Raw genomic sequence first — 27,842 nt, forward strand, 5'->3', positions numbered from 1 at the left:
TCCTGCTGGGGACAGGTTCATGGGATATATATGTATATTATTATTATTATACATATAAATATTTACATTTGTATATTATATATACATATTAGCCCCGCCCCTTCTTCTGATTGGCCGATACGTTATAGTCCAATATCTTTTGAATGGTTTGACATAGAGACTCACGGGTGGTATCAAATGACTAAGTATCGAGCCCCTGACCCTCATTGGTGCAAATTAGCCCCGCCCCTTCTTCTGATTGGCTGATACGTTAAAGTCCAATATCTTTTGAATGGTTTGACATACAGAGACATGGGTGGTGTCAAATGACTAAGTATCGAGTCCCTGACCCTCATTGGTGCAAATTAGCCACGCCCCTTCTTCTGATTGGCCGATACGTTATAGTCCAATATCTTTTGAATGGTTTGACATACAGAGACATGGGTGGTGTCAAATGACTAAGTATCGAGTCCCTGACCCTCATTGGTGCAAATTAGCCACGCCCCTTCTTCTGATTGGCTGATACGTTAAAGTCCAATATCTTTTGAATGGTTTGACATACAGAGACATGGGTGGTGTCAAATGACTAAGTATCGAGTCCCTGACCCTCATTGGTGCAAATTAGCCCCGCCCCTTCTTCTGATTGGCTGATACGTTAAAGTCCAATATCTTTTGAATGGTTTGACATACAGAGACATGGGTGGTGTCAAATGACTAAGTATGGAGTCCCTCACCCTCATTGGTGCAAATTAGCCACGCCCCTTCTTCTGATTGGCCGATACGTTATAGTCCAATATCTTTTGAATGGTTTGACATACAGAGACATGGGTGGTGTCAAATGACCAAGTATCGAGTCCCTGACCCTCATTGGTGCAAATTAGCCACGCCCCTTCTTCTGATTGGCTGATACGTTAAAGTCCAATATCTTTTGAATGGTTTGACATACAGAGACATGGGTGGTGTCAAATGACTAAGTATCGAGTCCCTGACCTTCATGGGTGCATCCCGCGATCATCCGGCAGTAGTCCGTGGCACTTCAAAATTTCCCGGGAATTTTGGTCTAGTTATTATTTATTATTTATTCCATATTCTTCCGTATAAACTTCGGCGCGTAACTAGTCGCACAGCTTTGAGAAAACTCAAAAAGTAAAAACGTAGAAACGTGCGACTTAATCGGGAATCAATTGGTATGACTTTTATAAGCGATTGGCGTGCACGTTTTTGCGCAACGTGCACAAACGTGCGCTTTTTGCCCCATCCGGAACGCATTGCGTGAACTTTGGGGCCTCACCACTCGCATACCGTTACTCGAAAAATTCTGAACCGATTTAGAAAGTTGTAGGCCCTGAATTTAACTACAGTCTTGTGGATTTTCAGAACGATGGCACGAATAGTTTTTGCACGAAGTGCAAAAACATTTCCAAATTTCCAAACTAATGGGGAAGATTTTCCCATGCATTTTAATGGCGCCATTATAAGCGGATGGGAAAATGTTGAGAAAAAAAAGACAAAATTCACCTTTTTTCCGAGTCACGTATCTTTCTCATACTTGGACGTAGAAACGTCATTCAAACTTCAAAACGGAGGAAAACTTCTCTTCTCTCTCCAAACCCCGGACTGTTTTTTCCTAAAATGTACACTTTTCAAGATATGAGCCTTCAAGCGAGGACTAAAAAAACCCCTTTTTCAAATCTAGAGTGGAGGTTTTAATTGATCAGAGTGAGCAGAACCCTGAAAAAATGACCATAATTTTTATTTGTAACTCGACCTCACGGCCGAACCGTAAAAGCTGGACAGATAATTTTTGGTCAGAATGTAGACATACATTTTGGTATTCTTAAAATGTGACTTTGACAGGCGTGGTGTGCACAAAATTTAAACGGGGAGACTAAGAGCCATGCCAATTCCTGTCTCTCTCTTCATTCACTGCAATGTTAAAAAAAAATTTCTTCAAAAAAATCTCATTTTTGTTTTCGAATTGCCGTTACTAACACATTTTAAGGAATATCTGAATAAAATTAAGATTGTCAGAATCTTCCGGGTTCTGTCTCTCTCACGATGTCTTTGTTTTTCTGCTAGGAGCTACAGTTTGATTACAAGGTGAAGTTATTTGAGGCTTGTCAAATCCGAAGAACTAGCTGAGTCATTCCAATACAATATACACTACCATACTTCCGGGTCATGTGACCCAGAACTAGTCACATGACCCACTCAATGCAGACTTCATAATACTTTACCTTGGATAATGGAGGAATCTGAACCCTGACCTTTTGACCTTACATGATCCCCAGTCCTGCTGGGGACAGGTTCATGGGATATATATGTATATTATTATTATTATACATATAAATATTTACATTTGTATATTATATATACATATTAGCCCCGCCCCTTCTTCTGATTGGCCGATACGTTATAGTCCAATATCTTTTGAATGGTTTGACATAGAGACTCACGGGTGGTATCAAATGACTAAGTATCGAGCCCCTGACCCTCATTGGTGCAAATTAGCCCCGCCCCTTCTTCTGATTGGCTGATACGTTAAAGTCCAATATCTTTTGAATGGTTTGACATACAGAGACATGGGTGGTGTCAAATGACTAAGTATCGAGTCCCTGACCCTCATTGGTGCAAATTAGCCACGCCCCTTCTTCTGATTGGCCGATACGTTATAGTCCAATATCTTTTGAATGGTTTGACATACAGAGACATGGGTGGTGTCAAATGACTAAGTATCGAGTCCCTGACCCTCATTGGTGCAAATTAGCCACGCCCCTTCTTCTGATTGGCTGATACGTTAAAGTCCAATATCTTTTGAATGGTTTGACATACAGAGACATGGGTGGTGTCAAATGACTAAGTATCGAGTCCCTGACCCTCATTGGTGCAAATTAGCCCCGCCCCTTCTTCTGATTGGCTGATACGTTAAAGTCCAATATCTTTTGAATGGTTTGACATACAGAGACATGGGTGGTGTCAAATGACTAAGTATGGATTCCCTGACCCTCATTGGTGCAAATTAGCCACGCCCCTTCTTCTGATTGGCCGATACGTTATAGTCCAATATCTTTTGAATGGTTTGACATACAGAGACATGGGTGGTGTCAAATGACCAAGTATCGAGTCCCTGACACTCATTGGTGCAAATTAGCCACGCCCCTTCTTCTGATTGGCTGATACGTTAAAGTCCAATATCTTTTGAATGGTTTGACATACAGAGACATGGGTGGTGTCAAATGACTAAGTATCGAGTCCCTGACCCTCATTGGTGCAAATTAGCCCCGCCCCTTCTTCTGATTGGCCGATACGTTATAGTCCAATATCTTTTGAATGGTTTGACATAGAGAGTCATGGGTGGTGTCAAATGACCAAGTATCGAGTCCTTGACCTTCATGGGTGCATCCCGCGATCATCCGGCAGTAGTCCGTGGCACTTCAAAATTTCCCGGGAATTTTGGTCTAGTTAGTGCCACGGCTGCGCCACGTGGCACGCCTCCTCCATTGAGATGCGCAAGCTCAATGGAGGAGGAGTGCCTCGTGCGCAGCACGAGGCACTAATACTATTGCTCAGGCTTATTATTAGTGCCACGGCTGCGCCACGTGGCACTCCTCCTCCATTGAGATGCGCAAGCTCAATGGAGGAGGAGTGCCTCGTGCGCAGCACGAGGCACTCTTACTATTGCTCAGGCTTATTATTTATTCCATATTCTTCCGTATAAACTTCGGCGCGTAACTAGTCCCACAGCTTTGAGAAAACGCGAAAAGTAAAAACGTAGAAACGTGCGACTTAATCGGGAATCGATTGGTATGACTTTTATTAGCGATTGGCGTGCACGTTTTTGCGCAACGTGCACAAACGTGCGCTTTTTGCCCCATCCGGAACGCATTGCGTCAACTTTGGGGCCTCACCACTCGCACACCGTTACTCGAAAAATTCTGAACCAATTTAGAAAGTTGTAGGCCCTGAATTTAACTACAGTCCTGTGGATTTTCAGAACGATGGCAAGAATAGTTTTTGCACGAAGTGCAAAAACATTTCCAAATTTCCAAACTAATGGGGAAGATTTTCCCATGCATTTCAATGGCGCCATTATAAGCGGATGGGAAAATGTTGAGAAAAAAAAGACAAAATTCACCTTTTTTCCGAGTCACATATCTTTCTCATACTTGGACGTAGAAACGTCATTCAGACTTCAAAACGGAGGAAAACTTCTCTTCTCTCTCCAAACCCCGGACTGTTTTTTCCTAAAATGTACACTTTTCAAGATATGAGCGCTCAAGCGAGGACTGGAAATCACTTTTTTGTCAAATCTACAGTGCGGTTCTAATTGATCAGAGTGCGAGAGACGAGAGAAAATGACCATAATTTTTATTTGTAACTTGAGCTCACGGCCGAACCGTAAAAGCTAGAAAGATAATCTTTGGTCAGAATATAGACATAGGTGTTGTGATTTATAAAATGTGACTTTGACAGGCGTGGTGTGCACAAAATTTGACCGGGGGGCCCAACAGACACGCCAAATCCTGTCTTTCTCTCCATTGACTCCCATGTTAAATAACGTTTTCTTCAAAAAAATCTCATTTTTGTTTTCGAATTGCCGTTACTAACACATTTTAAGGAATATCTGAATAAAATTAAGATTGTCAGAATCTTCCGGGTTCTGTCTCTCTCACGATGTCTTTGTTTTTCTGCTAGGAGCTACAGTTTGATTACAAGGTGAAGTTATTTGAGGCTTGTCAAATCCGAAGAACTAGCTGAGTCATTCCAATACAATATACACTACCATACTTCCGGGTCATGTGACCCAGAACTGGTCACATGACCCACTCAATGCAGACTTCATAATACTTTACCTTGGATAATGGAGGAATCTGAACCCTGACCTTTTGACCTTACATGATCCCCAGTCCTGCTGGGGACAGGTTCATGGGATATATATGTATATTATTATTATTATACATATAAATATTTACATTTGTATATTATATATACATATTAGCCCCGCCCCTTCTTCTGATTGGCCGATACGTTATAGTCCAATATCTTTTGAATGGTTTGACATAGAGACTCACGGGTGGTATCAAATGACTAAGTATCGAGCCCCTGACCCTCATTGGTGCAAATTAGCCACGCCCCTTCTTCTGATTGGCCGATACGTTATAGTCCAATATATTTTGAATGGTTTGACATACAGAGACATGGGTGGTGTCAAATGACTAAGTATCGAGTCCCTGACCCTCATTGGTGCAAATTAGCCACGCCCCTTCTTCTGATTGGCCGATACGTTATAGTCCAATATCTTTTGAATGGTTTGACATACAGAGACATGGGTGGTGTCAAATGACTAAGTATCGAGTCCCCGACCCTCATTGGTGCAAATTAGCCACGCCCCTTCTTCTGATTGGCCGATACGTTAAAGTCCAATATCTTTTGAATGGTTTGACATACAGAGACATGGGTGGTGTCAAATGACCAAGTATCGAGTCCCTGACCCTCATTGGTGCAAATTAGCCACGCCCCTTCTTCTGATTGGCTGATACGTTAAAGTCCAATATCTTTTGAATGGTTTGACATACAGAGACATGGGTGGTGTCAAATGACTAAGTATCGAGTCCCTGACCCTCATTGGTGCAAATTAGCCACGCCCCTTCTTCTGATTGGCTGATACGTTAAAGTCCAATATCTTTTGAATGGTTTGACATACAGAGACATGGGTGGTGTCAAATGACTAAGTATCGAGTCCCTGACCCTCATTGGTGCAAATTAGCCACGCCCCTTCTTCTGATTGGCCGATACGTTATAGTCCAATATCTTTTGAATGGTTTGACATACAGAGACATGGGTGGTGTCAAATGACTAAGTATCGAGTCCCTGACCATCATTGGTGCAAATTAGCCCCGCCCCTTCTTCTGATTGGCCGATACGTTATAGTCCAATATCTTTTGAATGGTTTGACATACAGAGACATGGGTGGTGTCAAATGACTAAGTATCGAGTCCTTGACCTTCATGGGTGCATCCCGCGATCATCCTGCAGTAGTCCGTGGCACTTCAAAATTTCCCGGGAATTTTGGTCTAGTTTATTTATTATTATTCCATATTCTTCCGTATAAACTTCGGCGCGTAACTAGTTGCGCAGCTTTGAGAAAACTCAAAAAGTAAAAACCTAGAAACGTGCGCCTTAATCGGGAATCAATTGGTATGACTTTTATAAGCGATTGGCGTGCACGTTTTTGCGCAACGTGCACAAACGTGCGCTTTTTGCCCCATCCGGAACGCATTGCGTGAACTTTGGGGCCTCACCACTCGCATACCGTTACTCGAAAAATTCTGAACCGATTTAGAAAGTTGTAGGCCCTGAATTTAACTACATTCCTGTGGATTTTCAGAACGATGGCACGAATAGTTTTTGCACGAAGTGCAAAAACATTTCCAAATTTCCAAACTAATGGGGACCATGTATTTGTATGGGGCAGCATTTCACACTGTGTGTGGGATGAGGTTAAAAAAAAAAAAATCACCTTTTTTCTGAGTCACCTATCTTTCTCATACTTGCACGTAGAAAGGTCATTCAAACTTCAAAACGGAGGAAAACTTCTCTTCTCTCTCTAAACCCCGGACTGTTTTTTCCTAAAATGTACACTTTTCAAGATATGAGCGCTCAAGCGAGGACTGGAAATCACTTTTTTGTCAAATCTTCAGTGCGGTTCTAATTGATCAGAGTGCGAGAGACTTTAAAAAAATGATCATAATTTTTATTTGTAACTCGACCTCACGGCCAAACCGTAAAAGGTAGACAGATCATTTTTGGTCAGAATATAGACATAGGTTTTGTGATTCATAAAATGTGACTTTGACAGGCGTGGTGTGCACAAAATTTGAACGGGGAGACTAACAGCCATGCCAAATCCTGTCTTTCTCTCCATTGACTCCCATAATAAATAACGTTTTCTTCAAAAAAATCTCATTTTTGTTTTCGAATTGCCGTTACTAACACATTTTAAGGAATATCTGAATAAAATTAAGATTGTCAGAATCTTCCGGGTTCTGTCTCTCTCACGATGTCTTTGTTTTTCTGCTAGGAGCTACAGTTTGATTACAAGGTGAAGTTATTTGAGGCTTGTCAAATCCGAAGAACTAGCTGAGTCATTCCAATACAATATACACTACCATACTTCCGGGTCATGTGACCCAGAACTAGTCACATGACCCACTCAATGCAGACTTCATAATACTTTACCTTGGATAATGGAGGAATCTGAACCCTGACCTTTTGACCTTACATGATCCCCAGTCCTGCTGGGGACAGGTTCATGGGATATATATGTATATTATTATTATTATACATATAAATATTTACATTTGTATATTATATATACATATTAGCCCCGCCCCTTCTTCTGATTGGCCGATACGTTATAGTCCAATATCTTTTGAATGGTTTGACATAGAGACTCACGGGTGGTATCAAATGACTAAGTATCGAGCCCCTGACCCTCATTGGTGCAAATTAGCCCCGCCCCTTCTTCTGATTGGCTGATACGTTAAAGTCCAATATCTTTTGAATGGTTTGACATACAGAGACATGGGTGGTGTCAAATGACTAAGTATCGAGTCCCTGACCCTCATTGGTGCAAATTAGCCACGCCCCTTCTTCTGATTGGCCGATACGTTATAGTCCAATATCTTTTGAATGGTTTGACATACAGAGACATGGGTGGTGTCAAATGACTAAGTATCGAGTCCCTGACCCTCATTGGTGCAAATTAGCCACGCCCCTTCTTCTGATTGGCTGATACGTTAAAGTCCAATATCTTTTGAATGGTTTGACATACAGAGACATGGGTGGTGTCAAATGACTAAGTATCGAGTCCCTGACCCTCATTGGTGCAAATTAGCCCCGCCCCTTCTTCTGATTGGCTGATACGTTAAAGTCCAATATCTTTTGAATGGTTTGACATACAGAGACATGGGTGGTGTCAAATGACTAAGTATGGAGTCCCTCACCCTCATTGGTGCAAATTAGCCACGCCCCTTCTTCTGATTGGCCGATACGTTATAGTCCAATATCTTTTGAATGGTTTGACATACAGAGACATGGGTGGTGTCAAATGACCAAGTATCGAGTCCCTGACCCTCATTGGTGCAAATTAGCCACGCCCCTTCTTCTGATTGGCTGATACGTTAAAGTCCAATATCTTTTGAATGGTTTGACATACAGAGACATGGGTGGTGTCAAATGACTAAGTATCAAGTCCTTGACCTTCATGGGTGCATCCCGCGATCATCCGGCAGTAGTCCGTGGCACTTCAAAATTTCCCGGGAATTTTGGTCTAGTTAGTGCCACGGCTGCGCCACGTGGCACGCCTCCTCCATTGAGATGCGCAAGCTCAATGGAGGAGGAGTGCCTCGTGCGCAGCACGAGGCACTCATACTATTGCTCAGGCTTATTATTATTAGTGCCACGGCTGCGCCACGTGGCACTCCTCCTCCATTGAGATGCGCAAGCTCAATGGAGGAGGAGTGCCTCGTGCGCAGCACGAGGCACTCATACTATTGCTCAGGCTTATTATTATTTATTTATTATTCCATATTCTTCCGTATAAACTTCGGCGCGTAACTAGTTGCGCAGCTTTGAGAAAACGCGAAAAGTAAAAACGTAGAAACGTGCGACTTAATCGGGAATCGATTGGTATGACTTTTATTAGCGATTGGCGTGCACGTTTTTGCGCAACGTGCACAAACGTGCGCTTTTTGCCCCATCCGGAACGCATTGCGTGAACTTTGGGGCCTCACCACTCGCACACCGTTACTCGAAAAATTCTGAACCGATTTAGAAAGTTGTAGGCCCTGAATTTAACTACAGTCCTGTGGATTTTCAGAACGATGGCAAGAATAGTTTTTGCACGAAGTGCAAAAACATTTCCAAATTTCCAAACTAATGGGGAAGATTTTCCCATGCATTTCAATGGCGCCATTATAAGCGGATGGGAAAATGTTGAGAAAAAAAAGACAAAATTCACCTTTTTTCCGAGTCACGTATCTTTCTCATACTTGGACGTAGAAACGTCATTCAAACTTCAAAACGGAGGAAAACTTCTCTTCTCTCTCCAAACCCCGGACTGTTTTTTCCTAAAATGTACACTTTTCAAGATATGAGCGCTCAAGCGAGGACTGGAAATCACTTTTTTGTCAAATCTACAGTGCGGTTCTAATTGATCAGAGTGCGAGAGACTTTAAAAAAATGATCATAATTTTTATTTGTAACTCGACCTCACGGCCAAACCGTAAAAGGTAGACAGATCATTTTTGGTCAGAATATAGACATAGGTGTTGTGATTCATAAAATGTGACTTTGACAGGCGTGGTGTGCACACAATTTGACCGGGGGGCCCAACAGACACGCCAAATCCTGTCTTTCTCTCCATTGACTCCCATGTTAAATAACGTTTTCTTCAAAAAAATCTCATTTTTGTTTTCGAATTGCCGTTACTAACACATTTTAAGGAATATCTGAATGAAAATAAGATTGACAGAATGTTCTGGGTTCTCCGTCTCTCACGATGTTTTCATTTTTCTGCTAAGAGCTACGGTTTGACCGCAAAGTGGAGTGATTTGAGGTTTGTCACAACCGAAATCTAGCTGTCATTCCCGCTCCCTCTGTATCAGGTTCTTGTTGCCCCTAACAACCAGACCACAGCTGTGCTGATTAGACTGACCCAGACCTGGTCACATGACACAGTCATTACAGACTTCATGTAATATAACCTGGAAAATGGAGGAATCTGAACCCTGACCTTTTGACCTTACATGATCCCCAGTCCTGCTGGGAACAGGTTCATTGGATATATATGTATATTATTATTATTATACATATAAATATTTACATTTGAATATTATATATACAAATTAGCCCCGCCCCTTCTTCTGATTGGCCGATACGTTATAGTCCAATATCTTTTGAATGGTTTGACATACAGAGACATGGGTGGTGTCAAATGACTAAGTATCGAGCCCCTGACCCTCATTGGTGCAAATTAGCCCCGCCCCTTCTTCTGATTGGCCGATACGTTATAGTCCAATATCTTTTGAATGGTTTGACATAGAGTGTCACGGGTGGTATCAAATGACTAAGTATCGAGCCCCTGACCCTCATTGCTGCAAATTAGCCCCGCCCCTTCTTCTGATTGGCTGATACGTTAAAGTCCAATATCTTTTGAATGGTTTGACATACAGAGACATGGGTGGTGTCAAATGACTAAGTATCGAGCCCCTGACCCTCATTGGTGCAAATTAGCCCCGCCCCTTCTTCTGATTGGCCGATACGTTATAGTCCAATATCTTTTGAATGGTTTGACATAGAGTGTCACGGGTGGTATCAAATGACTAAGTATCGAGCCCCTGACCCTCATTGGTGCAAATTAGCCCCGCCCCTTCTTCTGATTGGCTGATACGTTAAAGTCCAATATCTTTTGAATGGTTTGACATACAGAGACATGGGTGGTGTCAAATGACTAAGTATCGAGCCCCTGACCCTCATTGGTGCAAATTAGCCCCGCCCCTTCTTCTGATTGGCTGATACGTTAAAGTCCAATATCTTTTGAATGGTTTGACATACAGAGACATGGGTGGTGTCAAATGACTAAGTATCGAGTCCCTGACCCTCATTGGTGCAAATTAGCCACGCCCCTTCTTCTGATTGGCCGATACGTTATAGTCCAATATCTTTTGAATGGTTTGACATACAGAGACATGGGTGGTGTCAAATGACTAAGTATCGAGTCCCTGACCCTCATTGGTGCAAATTAGCCCCGCCCCTTCTTCTGATTGGCCGATACGTTATAGTCCAATATATTTTGAATGGTTTGACATACAGAGACATGGGTGGTGTCAAATGACTAAGTATCGAGTCCCTGACCCTCTCGGTGCAAATTAGCCCCGCCCCTTCTTCTGATTGGCCGATACGTTAAAGTCCAATATCTTTTGAATGGTTTGACATACAGACACATGGGTGGTGTCAAATGACTAAGTATCGAGTCCCTGACCCTCATTGGTGCAAATTAGCCCCGCCCCTTCTTCTGATTGGCCAATACGTTATAGTCCAATATCTTTTGAATGGTTTGACATAGAGAGTCATGGGTGGTGTCAAATGACCAAGTATCGAGTCCTTGACCTTCATGGGTGCATCCCGCGATCATCCGGCAGTAGTCCGTGGCACTTCAAAATTTCCCGGGAATTTTGTCTAGTTTATTATTATTATTCCATATTCTTCCGTATAAACTTCGGCGCGTAACTAGTTGCGCAGCTTTGAGAAAACTCAAAAAGTAAAAACGTAGAAACGTGCGACTTAATCGGGAATCAATTGGTATGACTTTTATTAGCGATTGGCGTGCACGTTTTTGCGCAACGTGCACAAACGTGCGCTTTTTGCCCCATCCGGAACGCATTGTGTGAACTTTGGGGCCTCACCACTCGCATACCGTTACTCGAAAAATTCTGAACCGATTTAGAAAGTTGTAGGCCCTGAATTTAACTACAGTCCTCTGGATTTTCAGAACGATGGCACGAGTAGTTTTTGCACGAAGTGCAAAAACATTTCCAAATTTCCAAACTAATGGGGAAGATTTTCCCATGTATTTGTATGGGGCAGCATTTCACACTGTGGGTGTGAAATGTCCGGTGAAGGTTAAAAAAAAAAAAAAATCACCTTTTTTCTGAGTCACCTATCTTTCTCATACTTGCACGTAGAAACGTCATTCAAACTTCAAAACGGAGGAAAACTTCTCTTCTCTCTCTAAACCCCGGACTGTTTTTTCCTAAAATGTACACTTTTCAAGATATGAGCCTTCAAGCGAGGACTAAAAAACCCCCTTTTTCAAATCTAGAGTGGAGGTTTTAATTGATCAGAGTGAGCAGAACCCTGAAAAAATGACCATAATTTTTATTTGTAACTCGACCTCACGGCCGAACCGTAAAAGCTGGACAGATAATTTTTGGTCAGAATGTAGACATACATTTTGGTATTCTTAAAATGTGACTTTGACATGCGTGGTGTGCACAAAATTTAAACGGGGAGACTAAGAGCCATGCCAATTCCTGTCTCCTTCTCCATTCACTGCAATGTTAAAAAAAAATTTCTTCAAAAAAATCTCATTTTTGTTTTCGAATTGCCGTTACTAACACATTTTAAGGAATATCTGAATAAAATTAAGATTGTCAGAATCTTCCGGGTTCTGTCTCTCTCACGATGTCTTTGTTTTTCTGCTAGGAGCTACAGTTTGATTACAAGGTGAAGTTATTTGAGGCTTGTCAAATCCGAAGAACTAGCTGAGTCATTCCAATACAATATACACTACCATACTTCCGGGTCATGTGACCCAGAACTAGTCACATGACCCACTCAATGCAGACTTCATAATACTTTACCTTGGCTAATGGAGGAATCTGAACCCTGACCTTACATGATCCCCAGTCCTGCTGGGGACAGGTTCATGGGATATATATGTATATTATTATTATTATACATATAAATATTTACATTTGTATATTATATATACATATTAGCCCCGCCCCTTCTTCTGATTGGCCGATACGTTATAGTCCAATATCTTTTGAATGGTTTGACATAGAGACTCACGGGTGGTATCAAATGACTAAGTATCGAGCCCCTGACCCTCATTGGTGCAAATTAGCCCCGCCCCTTCTTCTGATTGGCCGATACGTTATAGTCCAATATCTTTTGAATGGTTTGACATAGAGACTCACGGGTGGTATCAAATGACTAAGTATCGAGCCCCTGACCCTCATTGGTGCAAATTAGCCCCGCCCCTTCTTCTGATTGGCCGATACGTTATAGTCCAATATCTTTTGAATGGTTTGACATAGAGTGTCACGGGTGGTATCAAATGACTAAGTATCGAGCCCCTGACCCTCATTGGTGCAAATTAGCCCCGCCCCTTCTTCTGATTGGCTGATACGTTAAAGTCCAATATCTTTTGAATGGTTTGACATACAGAGACATGGGTGGTGTCAAATGACTAAGTATCGAGCCCCTGACCCTCATTGGTGCAAATTAGCCCCGCCCCTTCTTCTGATTGGCCGATACGTTATAGTCCAATATCTTTTGAATGGTTTGACATAGAGTGTCACGGGTGGTATCAAATGACTAAGTATCGAGCCCCTGACCCTCATTGGTGCAAATTAGCCCCGCCCCTTCTTCTGATTGGCTGATACGTTAAAGTCCAATATCTTTTGAATGGTTTGACATACAGAGACATGGGTGGTGTCAAATGACTAAGTATCGAGCCCCTGACCCTCATTGGTGCAAATTAGCCCCGCCCCTTCTTCTGATTGGCTGATACGTTAAAGTCCAATATCTTTTGAATGGTTTGACATACAGAGACATGGGTGGTGTCAAATGACTAAGTATCGAGTCCCTGACCCTCATTGGTGCAAATTAGCCACGCCCCTTCTTCTGATTGGCCGATACGTTATAGTCCAATATCTTTTGAATGGTTTGACATACAGAGACATGGGTGGTGTCAAATGACTAAGTATCGAGTCCCTGACCCTCATTGGTGCAAATTAGCCCCGCCCCTTCTTCTGATTGGCCGATACGTTAAAGTCCAATATCTTTTGAATGGTTTGACATACAGACACATGGGTGGTGTCAAATGACTAAGTATCGAGTCCCTGACCCTCATTGGTGCAAATTAGCCCCGCCCCTTCTTCTGATTGGCCGATACGTTATAGTCCAATATCTTTTGAATGGTTTGACATAGAGAGTCATGGGTGGTGTCAAATGACCAAGTATCGAGTCCTTGACCCTCATTGGTGCAAATTAGCCACGCCCCTTCTTCTGATTGGCTCATACGTTAAAGTCCAATATCTTTTGAATGGTTTGACATACAGAGACATGGGTGGTGTCAAATGACAAAGTATCGAGTCCCTGACCCTCATGGGTGCATCCCGCGATCATCCGGCAGTAGTCCGTGGCACTTCAAAATTTCCCGGGAATTTTGGTCTAGTTATTATTATTATTATTATTATTCTCGCCGTAAATGAATTGCCTTTTTGGAGGCCTTAAAATGCTCAAAAACTCACCAAATTTTGCACACGCTTCCAGAGTCGCGTAAAATTACGTATTTTATGGGCGACAGGCATGGGTCCACAAGAATGGGCTCTATAGCGCCACCTATATTATGTTTTTCGACGAGCCCCATAATATGGTTTGACTTACAGCAATGTCCTTTATGTGTCTATTATATCAGACAAAGCCCTACAAAAAAGTCTCTTGGACCCATGCTCTAAGTTACACAGGAAGTCCGTCATTTTGAATAGAAAATGTCATTTTTGATGAATTCTGATCATTTCTAGGCCTCGTACTTTAACGAACTCCTCCTAGAGATTTTATCAGATTGGCTCACAACTTGGTTTGTACAATCTAGACACATGGCCGACGCTAAATTGCGAAGCTTTTAAGTTTTTAGCAGAGGGCTTGACCGTAGTGATTCGGCGAAGTTTGAGGTCATTTTTAAGCCTCGCCATCAAACATCAATTGGCTGTAATTCAGCAATACATGATTTGATGTGGTTGAAAACGTATGTGTATGATTGTAGGCTGAGCCTGAAGACATATGTGGTGGAATATTCAGGATCGGTTGTAGCGCCACCTGTTGGCACCAGGAATTGTCATGTCTTCTAGTTTGCATCTGTGCTCCAAGCGAGATGAGATTAATGATCTCAAAGTTGGTCAGATAATAGGTAAGACATTGACGATGAGTGACAGAGAAAACTGTACGTTTTTCTCAAAGGGCGTGGCCGTTAGAGGTGGTCAAATTTCTGTGTCTCGCCATGAACATAAAAGTTGTTGTAACTTAAACATACTTGGTCCAAATTGACCCAAAATCAATACATGTAATCAGGCTTCCATTCTGAACAAGTGGATATGACAATCTTGGATTGAAATCCATAGCGCCACCTTTTGGTCAGGTATACATTTTTCATCAAATTATGTGCTGTCATTGCGGTTTCATTCATCCAATCACAATGAAATCGACACATATTATTGTCATAAGCGTCCTTATTAACTGTGTTGAGTATCGTGGTCATAACTTGAAGGGAACTGCCATTTTACGTCACTCTGAATTTTTTGGTAAAATAATAATTTAAAATCATAGGCTTGGTCTTAAGACAATAAAATGTCAGATTTAGATACATTTCGACATGACTAAAAAATCATACGCTGGTACATATCGCTTTTGAAGAACTTTGTAACTCTCTTTTTCCAAAAATGTATTCATATACAATTAAATCATATTTTTGTCATGCCATGTCCAATTAACTTCGTAAACTTCGTAAAAATATTGTTTACTGTGATGTGAAAATATATTTTTGGCATTAAGGTGCATAAAACGCACGATTGGTAATGAATATTTATTTAAATCCATTGGATTTAAAGCAAGCTGGCTCTGTGTGCCGGCCAGCTGCTGCAGCGGAGCGGAGGCCGAGGGGGAGGGAGGAGGGGGGGAGCGGGGGGACGTTGCGTGCGCACCGTATTGACGTTCCTCACACGACATGAATCCTCCAGTGTTTTCACACGAGTCCCAACCTAATCTGTAAGTATTTTTTTATTGTGTGCATAATTGTAGAGTCGTCTTAAGACATCTATGGTGAAATATTCCTGTGGAATAGTTTTCACCGATGTATTTCGGCGGCGCATGTCTGTAATGCAGCTCGATTTTTTCACGTCTTTCATGTCTCTGTCTTCTACCGAGACAGAGACCACTTAAATAAAACCACACTGATTTTGAGTCAAACCCGTCTTTTTACATTCAATTTTTATACAGAAAATAATTACAGTGCATGTATTACACCTTATTTCACGCCAGCTTTGCAATTTTATTATATTATTATCGGCCCTCAGCCGAGATCTGGTCGGGACCGCGCCGCGCCGCGGAGGAGGTGCATTCAGGGACCGGTCGGAATTCTAAAAAGCCGATTATCCTCCTGGTGCGTTCAGGGACAACTGGAATTTACTGTATTTGGCGAGAATTTACCGTTGCTTCATTTGCTTAAAAATTATTTAAAGGTGACCTATTATGGCATTTAATGTATATTTTAAACAGGCATTGAATGTCTTAAAAACAAGCTTTTGAAGGTTTTTTCTACATAAATGAGAAATTCAGCCTCTGGGCCATGTCTTTATTTTTACCGTTTCTAACCTTCTCTATGAGGGATTCTGAGGGGAGGGGGGGCTATGTTAATGAGGCTCTGTGCTGATTGGCTGCCTGAATGACGTGTAGCAGGGGAGCTTTAAGCCTGAATCACAATTGTGGGTCAATGATGTATAAGGCCTTTGAGAGGCCTATTTTTAAAATACTTAAAAAAAAGATGTATTTGGCCATTTTCCAAACATTTGGAATGTAGTGTGCATATATGTGAAAACTTAAAACAAAGGTATTTTAGTGTTTTTAAACCTACATTAATAGGGCAACGACCTTAAAAAAGTAATTGGGGGCGACCGTTATTTATCTCAAAATTAATAGATTTCCTTAACAAAATGTATATTTATCAGTAATTAAATTAACTTTTCAAGAAAGATAGACTCATGTGTCCTTTCATTTTTGAAAACCATTTTGAAATACATTTTATCTATAATGGAAGTGTCACCCTCATAAAGCCATTTATGCATACTATACCAATGATTTATATTTGAACCAAAACTCATAGACATTAAATTTTGAATTTGCGGATTTCCTAAGTTCTATAGTAAACCATGGTTTGTTAAGGTTTTCAGAGCTTCCTTTATCGGTACACACCTGTATCATAGCACAACTTAAAGAAAAGTCTCCTGGCGCCATGGCCGAAACCCAACAGGAAGTCGGCCAGTTTGAATTAATCATGTAATTTTGGCGCAATTTATGCCAGTCCTTCAGCCGCTTCTTCGCCAGAACCGTAACGTGCACCCAGGTGTGTTATACATGAAAATGTGCGTCTCCATCCTGCAATAACGTGCATAACTTTTCTCAGTCAAAAGCGTTACCGTGGCGATGATAGACGCCAAAAAGCGCGCCCCCAATTCATCTGATTGGTCCATACAGATAAAACTTTGTGCCTCAAGCCCCACAATACGGTTTGACGTACAAGCACAAAAATCGGTACACACCTGTATCATGTCGCAACTTAAAGGAAAGTCTCTTGGCGCCATGGCCGAAACCGAACAGGAAGTCAGCCATTTTGAACATTTTGAATTAATCGTGTAATTTTGGCGCAATTTATGCCCTTTCTTCGGTCATTAATTCAGCCCGAACCGTAACGTGCACCCAGGTGTGTTATACATCAAAACGTGCGTCTCCATCCTCCGACACCACGCATTACTTTTCTCTTTCAAAAGCGTTACCGTGGCGACGCTAGACAGCAAAAAGCGCGCCCACCCTTCATCTGATTGGTTCAGACAGAAAAAACTTTGCGCCTCAAGCCCCATAATACGGTTTGACGTACATGAACGAAAATCGGTACACACCTGTATCATGTCGCAACTTAAAGAAAAGCCAGGCCTGTCGATACATTTGATATTTCATGGTTTGCATTAATGGGCGTGGCCTAACGCCTCAACAGCGCCCACTAGAATACCTTTCTCTCCCATAACTTTTGAAAGGTTTGACATAAAGAGTCGTGGGTGGTGTCATCGGACTCGGTATTGAGTCCTTGACCATAATTGGCGAAAATTAGCCCCGCCCCTTCTTCTGATTGGTTGTCCCTATTTCCTGCTATAACATTTGAATGTTTTGACATAAAGAGTCGTGGGTGGTGTCATGGGATTCTGTAATGAGTCCTTGAGCTTCATTGGCCTGAATTAGCCCCGCCCCTTCTTCTGATTGGTTGTCCCTTTTTTCTGCTATAACTTTTGAATGGTTTGACATAGGAAGTCGTGGGTGGTGTCATTTCTGATATGCTTATGGTGGGCGGTGGCCGTGAGTGCGAGGGCCCGTTCATCGCTGCTTGCAGCTTTAATTATTATTATTATTATTATTCTCGCCGTAAATAAATTGCCTTTTTGGAGGCCTTAAAATGCTCGAAAACTCACCAAATTTTGCACACGCTTCCAGAGTCGCGTAAAATTACGTATTTTATGGGCGACAGACATGGGTCCACAAGAATGGGCTCTATAGCGCCACCTATTTTATGTTTTTTGACGAGCCCCACAATATGGTTTGACTTACAGCAATGACCTTTATGTGAGTATTATATTAGACAAAGAGCTACAAAAAAGTCTTTTGGACCCATGGTCTAAGTTACACAGGAAGTCCGGCATTTTGAACAGAAAATGTCATTTTTTATGAATTCTGATCATTTCTAGGCCTCGTACTTTAACGAACTCCTCCTAGAGATTTTATCGAATTGGCTCACAACTTGGTTTGTACAATCTAGACACATGGCCGACGCTAAATTGCGAAGCTTTTAAGTTTCTGCCAGAGGGCGTGACCGTAGTGATCCGGCGAAGTTTGAGGTCATTTTTAAGCTTCGCCATCAAACATCAATTGGCTGTAATTCAGCAATACATGATTTGATGTGGTCGAAAACGTATGTGCATGATTGTAGGTTGAGCCTGAACCCATCTATGGTGGAATATTCAGGATCGGTTGTAGCGCCACCTGTTGGCACCAGGAATTGTCATGTCTTCTAGTTTGCATCTGTGCTCCAAACGAGATCAGTTTCTTGATCTCAAAGTTGGTGAGATAATAGGTAAGGCATTGACGATGAGTGACAGAGAAAACTGTAAGTTTGTGTCAAAGGGCGTGGCCGTTAGAGGTTGTCAATTTTCGGGGTCTCGCCATGAACATAAAAGTTGTTGTAACTTAAACATAATTGGTCAGAATGAACCCAAATTCAATACATTTAATCGGGCTTGCATTCTGAACAAGTGGATATGACAATCTTGGATGAACTCCATAGCGCCACCTTTTGGTCAGGTATACATTTTTCATCAAATTATGTGCTTTAGTTGCTGTTTGGTTTATCCAATCTTAATAAAATTGACACATTTGATTGGCAGTAGGTTCCTTGTTGACCGTGTCGCGTATCGTGGTCGTAATTTGAAAGGAAGTGGCATTTTTATGTCACTCTGTATTTCTGGTAAAATATTAATTAAAAATCAGAGATTTTGTGTAAGGAAAATTAAATGGCAGTTTCAGATAGCTTACAACAGGACTAAAAAATCATACACTGGAACATATTATTTTCGAACAACTTCGTCACTCTAAAAATTAAAAAAATGAACTAATAACATAAAAAGCTATGTCTTTGTCACAAAATGTCAAAATTGACATCCGACTTCATAGATATGTTGTTTACTATAATGAGAAAATATCTTGTGAATTTCATAAGCCTGAGTGGGACCGGTGATTTTCTATTAATATTTATGTTAAATTCACTGGATTCTTAACTCTGACTGACTGCCTGCAGCGGGTGACAGCCAGAGGAGCAGAGTAGAGAAAGGAGGGGTGCTCCCGCGGGGGACGGAGGGAGGGGTGGGGGGTGGGGGGGGGGGGGGGGGGGCGGGGGGGGCTTGTTATGCGCGCGCATCTCCCGCGGGGGGGCGGGGCATTGGAGCTGACGTTCAGCGCGGCCGCCATCTTGGATAAGGTACCGACGGCCATCTTGGAGAGGCTGGCAGAGATTTAGTTATGAAACAGGACGCTGTCACACATTAAAAATACGTACTTTTATGCTGAAAGACTTTGTATTATGCTCTTTTACAAAGACATGGTATGGAATATTGATAAATGTATAAATTAATTAATTGTATAAAGAAACAAGTTTGATTGTTCATTTGAATTTATTTGAAGGGGAGAGGGGTGTGTTGTTGTATTTATTTATATATATTTATTTATTTATTTATTTGAGAGTGAGAGTGAACTTTGTAATATTATAAGTCCTCTTGGCTTACTATTCCTATCCATTTTTCATTGACTGTTTTTTGTTTTTTTTTATAGCAAAAGGGGCAAATAAAAATATACACCGTCGGAATTCGGAAACTGATGATTATTTCTTCATCCACTGCATCTTTCATCCACTGGTGCGTTCAGGGACAATTGGAATTTACTCAATTTGGCGAGAATTGACCATTGTGGTTTCTCCTGTTTACTGGTGTGATGAGTGATATCTAAATATTGTAATCTTTAAAGGAGCTTGAGGCTCCTTTTAAGAAATGAGACTCTCTAGCGCCACCCTTCGCCACGACGGACGTTGGGGGTACTGCAGCCAACAGCGAAGCCGGCACGGGAGAACGGGGAGAACGCGCATGCAGCGTCATGTGACGTCACATCCGCAGGACAGCGCGGGAAATTCGGGACCGAATTGCAGCACATTTTGCAGCAACAGCCTGTTCAAGGCAAAGGAGAGATACACTAGAGGGCTCATTCTTTTTGGTTTGGAACGCTTCATCTGACATTATTACTAGAAAACTCAAAACGTATACACATTTTTTTCATAAATCCTGCCTCAATCCTGCCTCATGCTCCTTTAATTACCAACTTCATCTAATTAATGTTTTTCATCTAACCTCAGTAGTGTGAGATATTGTTTCAATGGGAAACTGCACACAAACTCAGCGGCGGTTGGTGTTGTTTTTCCTATGGGCAAGCCAGGCCTGGTGATAAATTAGATTTTTCATGGTTTGCATTAATGGGCGTGGCCTAACGGCTCAACAGCGCCCACTAGAATACTTTTCTCTGCCATAACTTTTGAAAGGTTTGACATAAAGAGTCGTGGGTGGTATCATGGGACTCGGTATTGAGTCCTTGACCATAATTGGCGAAAATTAGCCCCGCCCCTTCTTCTGATTGGTTGTCCCTTTTTTCTGCTATAACTTTTGAATGGTTTGACATAGGAAGTTGTGGGTGGTGTCATGGGACTCGGTATTGAGTCCTTGACCATAATTGGTGAAAATTAGCCCCGCCCCTTCTTCTGATTGGTTGTCCCGATTTTCTGCTATAACTTTTGAATGGTTTGACATAGAGAGTCGTGGGTGGTGTCATCACATTCTGTATGGAGTCCTTGACCTTCATTGGCCTGAATTAGCCCCGCCCCTTCTTCTGATTGGTTGTCCCTTTTTTCTGCTATAACTTTTGAATGGTTTGACATAGGAAGTCGTGGGTGGTGTCATTTCTGATATGCTTATGGGGGGCGGTGGCCGTGAGTGCGAGGGCCCGTTCATCGCTGCTTGCAGCTTTAATTATTATTATTATTATTCTCGCCGTAAATAAATTGCCTTTTTGGAGGCCTTAAAATGCTCCAAAACTCACCAAATTTTGCACACGCTTCCAAAGTCGCGTAAAATTACGTATTTTATGGGCGACAGGCATGGGTCCACAAGAATGGGCTCTATAGCGCCACCTATTTTATGTTTTTTGACGAGCCCCACAATATGGTTTGACTTACAGCAATGACCTTTATGTGTGTATTATATTAGACAAAGAGCTACAAAAAAGTCTTTTGGACCCATGGTCTAAGTTACACAGGAAGTCCGGCATTTTGAACAGAAAATGTCATTTTTCATGAATTCTGATCATTTCTAGGCCTCGTACTTTAACGAACTCCTCCTAGAGATTTTATCGAATTGGCTCACAACTTGGTTTGTACAATCTAGACACATGGCCGACGCTAAATTGCGAAGCTTTTAAGTTTCTGCCAGAGGGCTTGACCGTAGTGATCCGGCGAAGTTTGAGGTCATTTTTAAGCTTCGCCATCAAACATCAATTGGCTGTAATTCAGCAATACATGATTTGATGTGGTCGAAAACGTATGTGCATGATTGTAGGCTGAGCCTGAACCCATCTATGGTGGAATATTCAGGATCGGTTGTAGCGCCACCTGTTGGCACCAGGAATTGTCATGTCTTCTAGTTTGCATCTGTGCTCCAAACGAGATCAGTTTCTTGATCTCAAAGTTGGTGAGATAATAGGTAAGGCATTGACGATGAGTGACAGAGAAAACTGTAAGTTTGTGTCAAAGGGCGTCGCTGTCAGAGGTTGTCAAATTTCGGGGTCTCGCCATGAACATAAAAGTTGTTGTAACTTAAACATAATTGGTCAGAATGAACCCAAATTCAATACATTTAATCGGGCTTGCATTCTGAACAAGTGGATATGACAATCTTGGATGAACTCCATAGCGCCACCTTTTGGTCAGGTATACATTTTTCATCAAATTATGTGCTTTAGTTGCTGTTTGGTTTATCCAATCTTAATGCGATTGACACATTTGATTGGCAGTAGGTTCCTTGTTGACTGTGTCGCGTATCGTGGTTATTTCTTGAAAGGAATTGGCATTTTTATGTCACTCTGTATTTCTGGAAAAATATTAATTAAAAATCAAAGATTTTGTGTAAGGAAAATCAAATGACAGTTTCAGATAGCTTACAACAGGGGTAAAAAATCATACACTGTAACATATTGTGTTTGAAAAACTTGGTCACTCTAAAAATTAAAAAAATGAACTAATAACGTAAAAAGCTATGTCTTTGTCAATAAATGTCATAGACATATGGGACTTCATAAGTATATTGTTTACTGTATTTTGAAAATGTCCTGTGATTTTGATAAACCTAATCATTAGACGTGATTTTAAATGAATATTTATGTGTGATCAGACTGTGTCTCAGTCAGATCCAGCAGGACTGAGAAGCTGAGAAGACTGCTGCAGCAGCACTGGGAGGGGAGGGGAGGGGTTGAGCTTCCGCCATCTTGGACCGGGCGCCGATCGATGCGGCCGCCATCTTGGACAGGGCATTATTTGCGTCTTAGTGCATCATTTCTACTGAGCAAGGTTTCTCCCGGACTACAATCATTCATAACTCCCAGACTCTTTACCCGATTTCCACACAGTTTGGTTTGTACAAACGGCAGAGATGTAGTTATGATACAGGATGCTGTCACACGTTAAAAATACGTACATTTATTCTGAAAGACTTTGTATTATGCTCTTTTACAAAGACATATGGTTTTTGTATAAATTGTATAAGGAAATACGTTTGATTGTTTATTTGAATTTATTTTAAGAGGAGAGGGGTGTGTTGTTGTATTTATATATATATATATATATTTATTTAGTTGAGAGTGAGAGTGACCTCATGCAAATATCTGAGATTAATTCCAATATCTGCTCAACAAACCACTTGCTCAGAAGTTGTCTGTGTTTTGAAATATGTATACACTGTTGACATCCCACTTGCATTGGTTGTCGCTGTCTTGCCTGTCTCACTCACTGTTTTTTTTTTTGTTTGAGTCATTTTTCTTTCTTTTCTATTATTATCATAGCCTGTAATTCCTGTATATAATCGAATTGAATCAATGTATTTTACAATTAGCTGTGATGTACAATAATTGTCATTAAAACCGATAATATTCCTATTTGTTTTAATTGAAATGAGAGAAAAACATTTGATTTTATTAAAATAGAAAAATAATATTTATAGCTTATAGGCTATAAAAATAATGTTCATTAAAGCAGTATATAAATACCATGTTATAGCTATCTGTTTCTGGTTATTTTCATATAAAAGTACGTTTTTCAATGTTTATAATTATTCACAAGTATGCAGTGTTATAACTACATCTCTGACGTTCATAACAAACTAAACTGTTAGAAAATCTTTAAAGGGGGACCTATTATGAAAAACACGTGTTTTCTTGTTTTAACATATTTAAAGTGGTCTCCCCTCAGCCTGCCAACACAGAAAAGATGAAATCCCATGAAAATCTTAAAGATCTGCTCGCCCCCACCCTTACAGAGTCCCCCAGTGTCACGTGGTTTCTGTGAGCCGTTAAGATTGGTGCATTTTCTTTACGTCACCAAAATGCACACCACCCCTCGGTCTCCTCCGCTGCTGAAACCACGCCCACCACCAGCTCTGCCGCTCGAGCTGCAGCCATTATTACAAGCAGGGGCTGTTTCCACAGCGAGGGAGAGTTAAAATGAGGTTTTGCCTCGACAAGGCGGTGTCGAGAGGGAGAGAGAAAAAAAAGGCGCTGGAGGAAGACACGGCCAAATGTCAAAAATTGGTTGATTTATTCAGCCCCCTCCACAGCAAAGATGCGTCCGCACGTAAGTTGCAGTTCACTTTCAGGCTACACAGTGTAAATATGCAGCCTATAAACCCTGGCCGTTAAATAAAAATAAGGATTGAGATTTTAAAATTATTGACACTTTATTATAATCAGTACTCGAGTTGAGGGGGGATGAGGGGGATTTCCCCCCTGAAATAAAAACGGTCCAAATCATCCCCCCTGTAAAACTGCCATCCCTCCTTTCCATCCCTTATGTCATTTCATCAATGAATGTGGTTTTACTGCTATTTCAACATTTAGAGTCATCACCAGAAAAATAACACCAGAAAAATAACTTATTTGACAATTTTCACCTGTTTCAAGTAAATGTTCACTTGAAATAAGTAGAAAAATCTGCCAATGGGACAAGATTTATCTTCTCATTACAAGCAAAACAATCTTGTTCCACATGCAGATTTTTCTTTTTATTACAAGTGAAAATCTACTTGAAACAGGGGAAAATTGTTGTTTTTTCCAGTGATGAGTCTTGTTTTAAGTGTAATGAGATTTTTTTACTAAAATGAGACATTTTAACTAGAAATAAGACAAATATTCTTGTTAAGATTTAGAGTTTTTGCAGTGATCCGTGTTACTTATCCTGTGAAGGACAGAGTCATATTGATAAGTTCAGAAAAGTGTTTTTTATTGTTGTGTTTTGATGTATTTGATGTAAGCCCAGTGGATATTTAAAGCTTACAGAAGGCTGCATTTAACTGCTGCTATCTCATTCCTGCAGTATTTCTGCAGGTGTTTTGGTCACTGCTATTATTTGTAATATATTATATTATTTGTAATCAGCACAATTATCTGTCCCCATATGATAAAATCCACCATCCCTCCTGATTTTATTTTTTTACAACTCGAGTACTGATTTTAATTATTTACTGATTTTGAAATGATTTATTTGGGCAACAAATGGGATAGCCTATAATCATTCAATTAGTATGTATATGAATACAAGGCCAAATCAAGTGAGACAAATGCTACACTATCTTCCTGTATGAACTATACGTGTATGAAAAAACACTGTAAGCATATTGGCTGTTCAAAGGTGGTGATGGTGATGACACCAGTCCTGCTGTTGCTTCAGGTATTAACGTTTTACTACCTCCTCTCGAAACACTGAGCCAGGCCTGGTGAAAAATTTGATATTTAATGGTTTGCATTAATGGGCGGGACCTAATGGCTCAACAGCGCCCCCTAGAAAACTTTGTGCCTCAAGCCCCACAATACGGTTTGACGTACATGCACCAAAATCGGTACACACCTGTATCATGTCACAACTTAAAGAAAAGTCTCTTGGCGCCATGGCCGAAACCGAACAGGAAGTCGGCCATTTTGAACATTTTGAATTAATCGTGTAATTTTGGCGCAATTTATGCCATTTCTTCGGTCATTAATACGGCCCGAACGTAACGTGCACCCAGGTGTGTTATACATCAAAACGTGCGTCTCCATCCTCCGACACCACGCATTACTTTTCTCTTTCAAAAGCGTTACCGTGGCGATGCTAGACGGCAAAAAGCGCGCCCACCCTTCATCTGATTGGTTCAGACAGAAAAAACTTTGCGCCTCAAGCCCCATAATACGGTTTGACGTACATGAACAAAAATCGGTACACACCTGTATCATGTCGCAACTTAAAGAAAAGCCAGGCCTGTCGATACATTTGATATTTCATGGTTTGCATTAATGGGCGTGGCCTAACGGCTCAACAGCGCCCACTAGAATACTTTTCTCTGCCATAACTTTTGAAAGGTTTGACATAAAGAGTCGTGGGTGGTGTCATCGGACTCGGTATTGAGTCCTTGACCATAATTGGCGAAAATTAGCCCCGCCCCTTCTTCTGATTGGTTGTCCCGATTTTCTGCTATAACTTTTGAATGGTTTGACATAGAGAGTCGTGGGTGGTGTCATCAGATTCTGTATGGAGTCCTTGACCTTCATTGGCCTGAATTAGCCCCGCCCCTTCTTCTGATTGGTTGTCCCTTTTTTCTGCTATAACTTTTGAATGGTTTGACATAGGAAGTCGTGGGTGGTGTCATTTCTGATATGCTTATGGGGGCGGTGGCCGTGAGTGCGAGGGCCCGTTCATCGCTGCTTGCAGCTTTAATTTAAATTATTATTGTTTTCCATTTACAATTTCACGGACCACCTGCAATACCGCCACAGACCACCAGAGGGCCGCGGACCACCGGTTGACAATCCCTGCCCTAGATAAAAGACATTATTTATGTTGGTGGCATCTTCTAACAAATTGTGAATCTTGCCATTAGTGCTGTGTGACTCGTAAGAACTGTTAAGAGTGACAAAGTGAATCATTAAAAAACAGACATGTTGCTCAATTATGAATATGTTAGCTTAAACGATTTCCTATACCCTATTGTGCCTAACACTTTAACTGTCCAAATTGTTGTGTCTTGTAAGATGCTTTTTTGTTTTGAGTCTTCAAATTCCTTTTGATAGCAGCATGCCCGTCAAGGGAGGGTGGCAGACATCAGTTGCTGGCTGACAGTTGTGGGATCCTGACGTGGTATAAGGATGCTAATTGTCAGAGCTTCAACCCAGAGACACTGAGCTAAATGGAAAGACACTGCTCAGCTTCTGACGGATGACTCACAATACCCAGTTTCTCTTTTTGTCTTAGAGCATGATTCATTTCTCCTCCTCTGTCATCAAGTGGATCTGCCTACTACCTGGTAACACTATGAGGTAGGAGGGAAAAATTATGTTTCAACTCACTTTTAAGCTGTACTATAAGTGAATACAATTATACCTGTGCTTGTGTGGGCATCCTTGATGAAATTGTTAAATTAGGAGAATAAATGCATGGTTTTACAGTGAAAGGTCTGAAGAGTTACAGTATGTGGTATTCATTACTAAGTGCTCACATTTTGAGATTATTGCAGCAGCAAAAGTAACCTGCTTAATAAAGGTAGCACAAAGCTGAAAATAATTTACCAAAACATAAACATAGCTTGACAAGTGTGTTTATAGGGCTGAAATCAAAGTCCAGTAAAACCTGCTCAGTATAAGGTATAATAGTGGGCAAGTGCTATGGCTTATAGAGGTCTATGCAGGACCAGAAACTACATCAGAACCCCAAAGGAATTAATTTGTTTTCTCCATTCATTTGTCCTAAAGTCTGATCCAGTCTTATTCTTCAACAAACTAATAAATAAAACCCAATATGAGTTGATAACACAAGTATTCATATTTCTGAAGTAAAATGAAATCTTATTTGAAGGTGTGGTTAAGAGAGTTCAATAGGAACATGTATTTATTAACTTTCACTGAAGTTAACTAGTTATGAGGTTTGCATGCAATGTGACCAAATGGGTGTAAACATGTACAAACGTGTGTAGGTGTGGAGCCATGACGAGGCTAATGGGTGGGCCTGATTATTATTACCTCCGCTGATGAGGGAGCCTCTTTGGGGTTGGCGGATGAGGCAAAGATATTAACAAAAATACCTCCTTGGTGTTGGTTTGTTTGTTTGTTTGTTTTATTTGTCTGTTTGAAAAATAAACCATAACTTTATGAACAGATTTTGATTAACTTTTCAGGATAAGTTAGCAATGGCGCAGGGAGCAATCATTTAGCTTTTGGTGGTGAACCGGGTGGCTGCCTGGAGCCAGGAATTTTTTTAAAGAAAATTAAAAAAGAAAAAAAAAAAAAGAGACATTTACAACAAAGTAAATTTAGTAGGCTACAAATTTTTTTTTGACTCACAGGTGGGGAATCTGTCTATCTGG

The 27,842-nt window shown here is 41.1% G+C and overlaps 1 protein-coding gene across 1 annotated transcript in view; it reads right to left on the reverse strand.

Moving 5' to 3' along the window:
• stxbp5l (syntaxin binding protein 5L) overlaps nucleotides 1-27,842 on the reverse strand; it is a gene marked incomplete at its 5' end in the record, with an annotated part of 221,406 nt that overhangs the window by 154,752 nt on the left and 38,812 nt on the right. The window lies entirely within an intron of this gene.

This window comes from Cololabis saira, chromosome 6 (genome assembly GCF_033807715.1).
Source record: "Cololabis saira isolate AMF1-May2022 chromosome 6, fColSai1.1, whole genome shotgun sequence".
Lineage (NCBI taxonomy): Eukaryota > Metazoa > Chordata > Actinopteri > Beloniformes > Belonidae > Cololabis > Cololabis saira.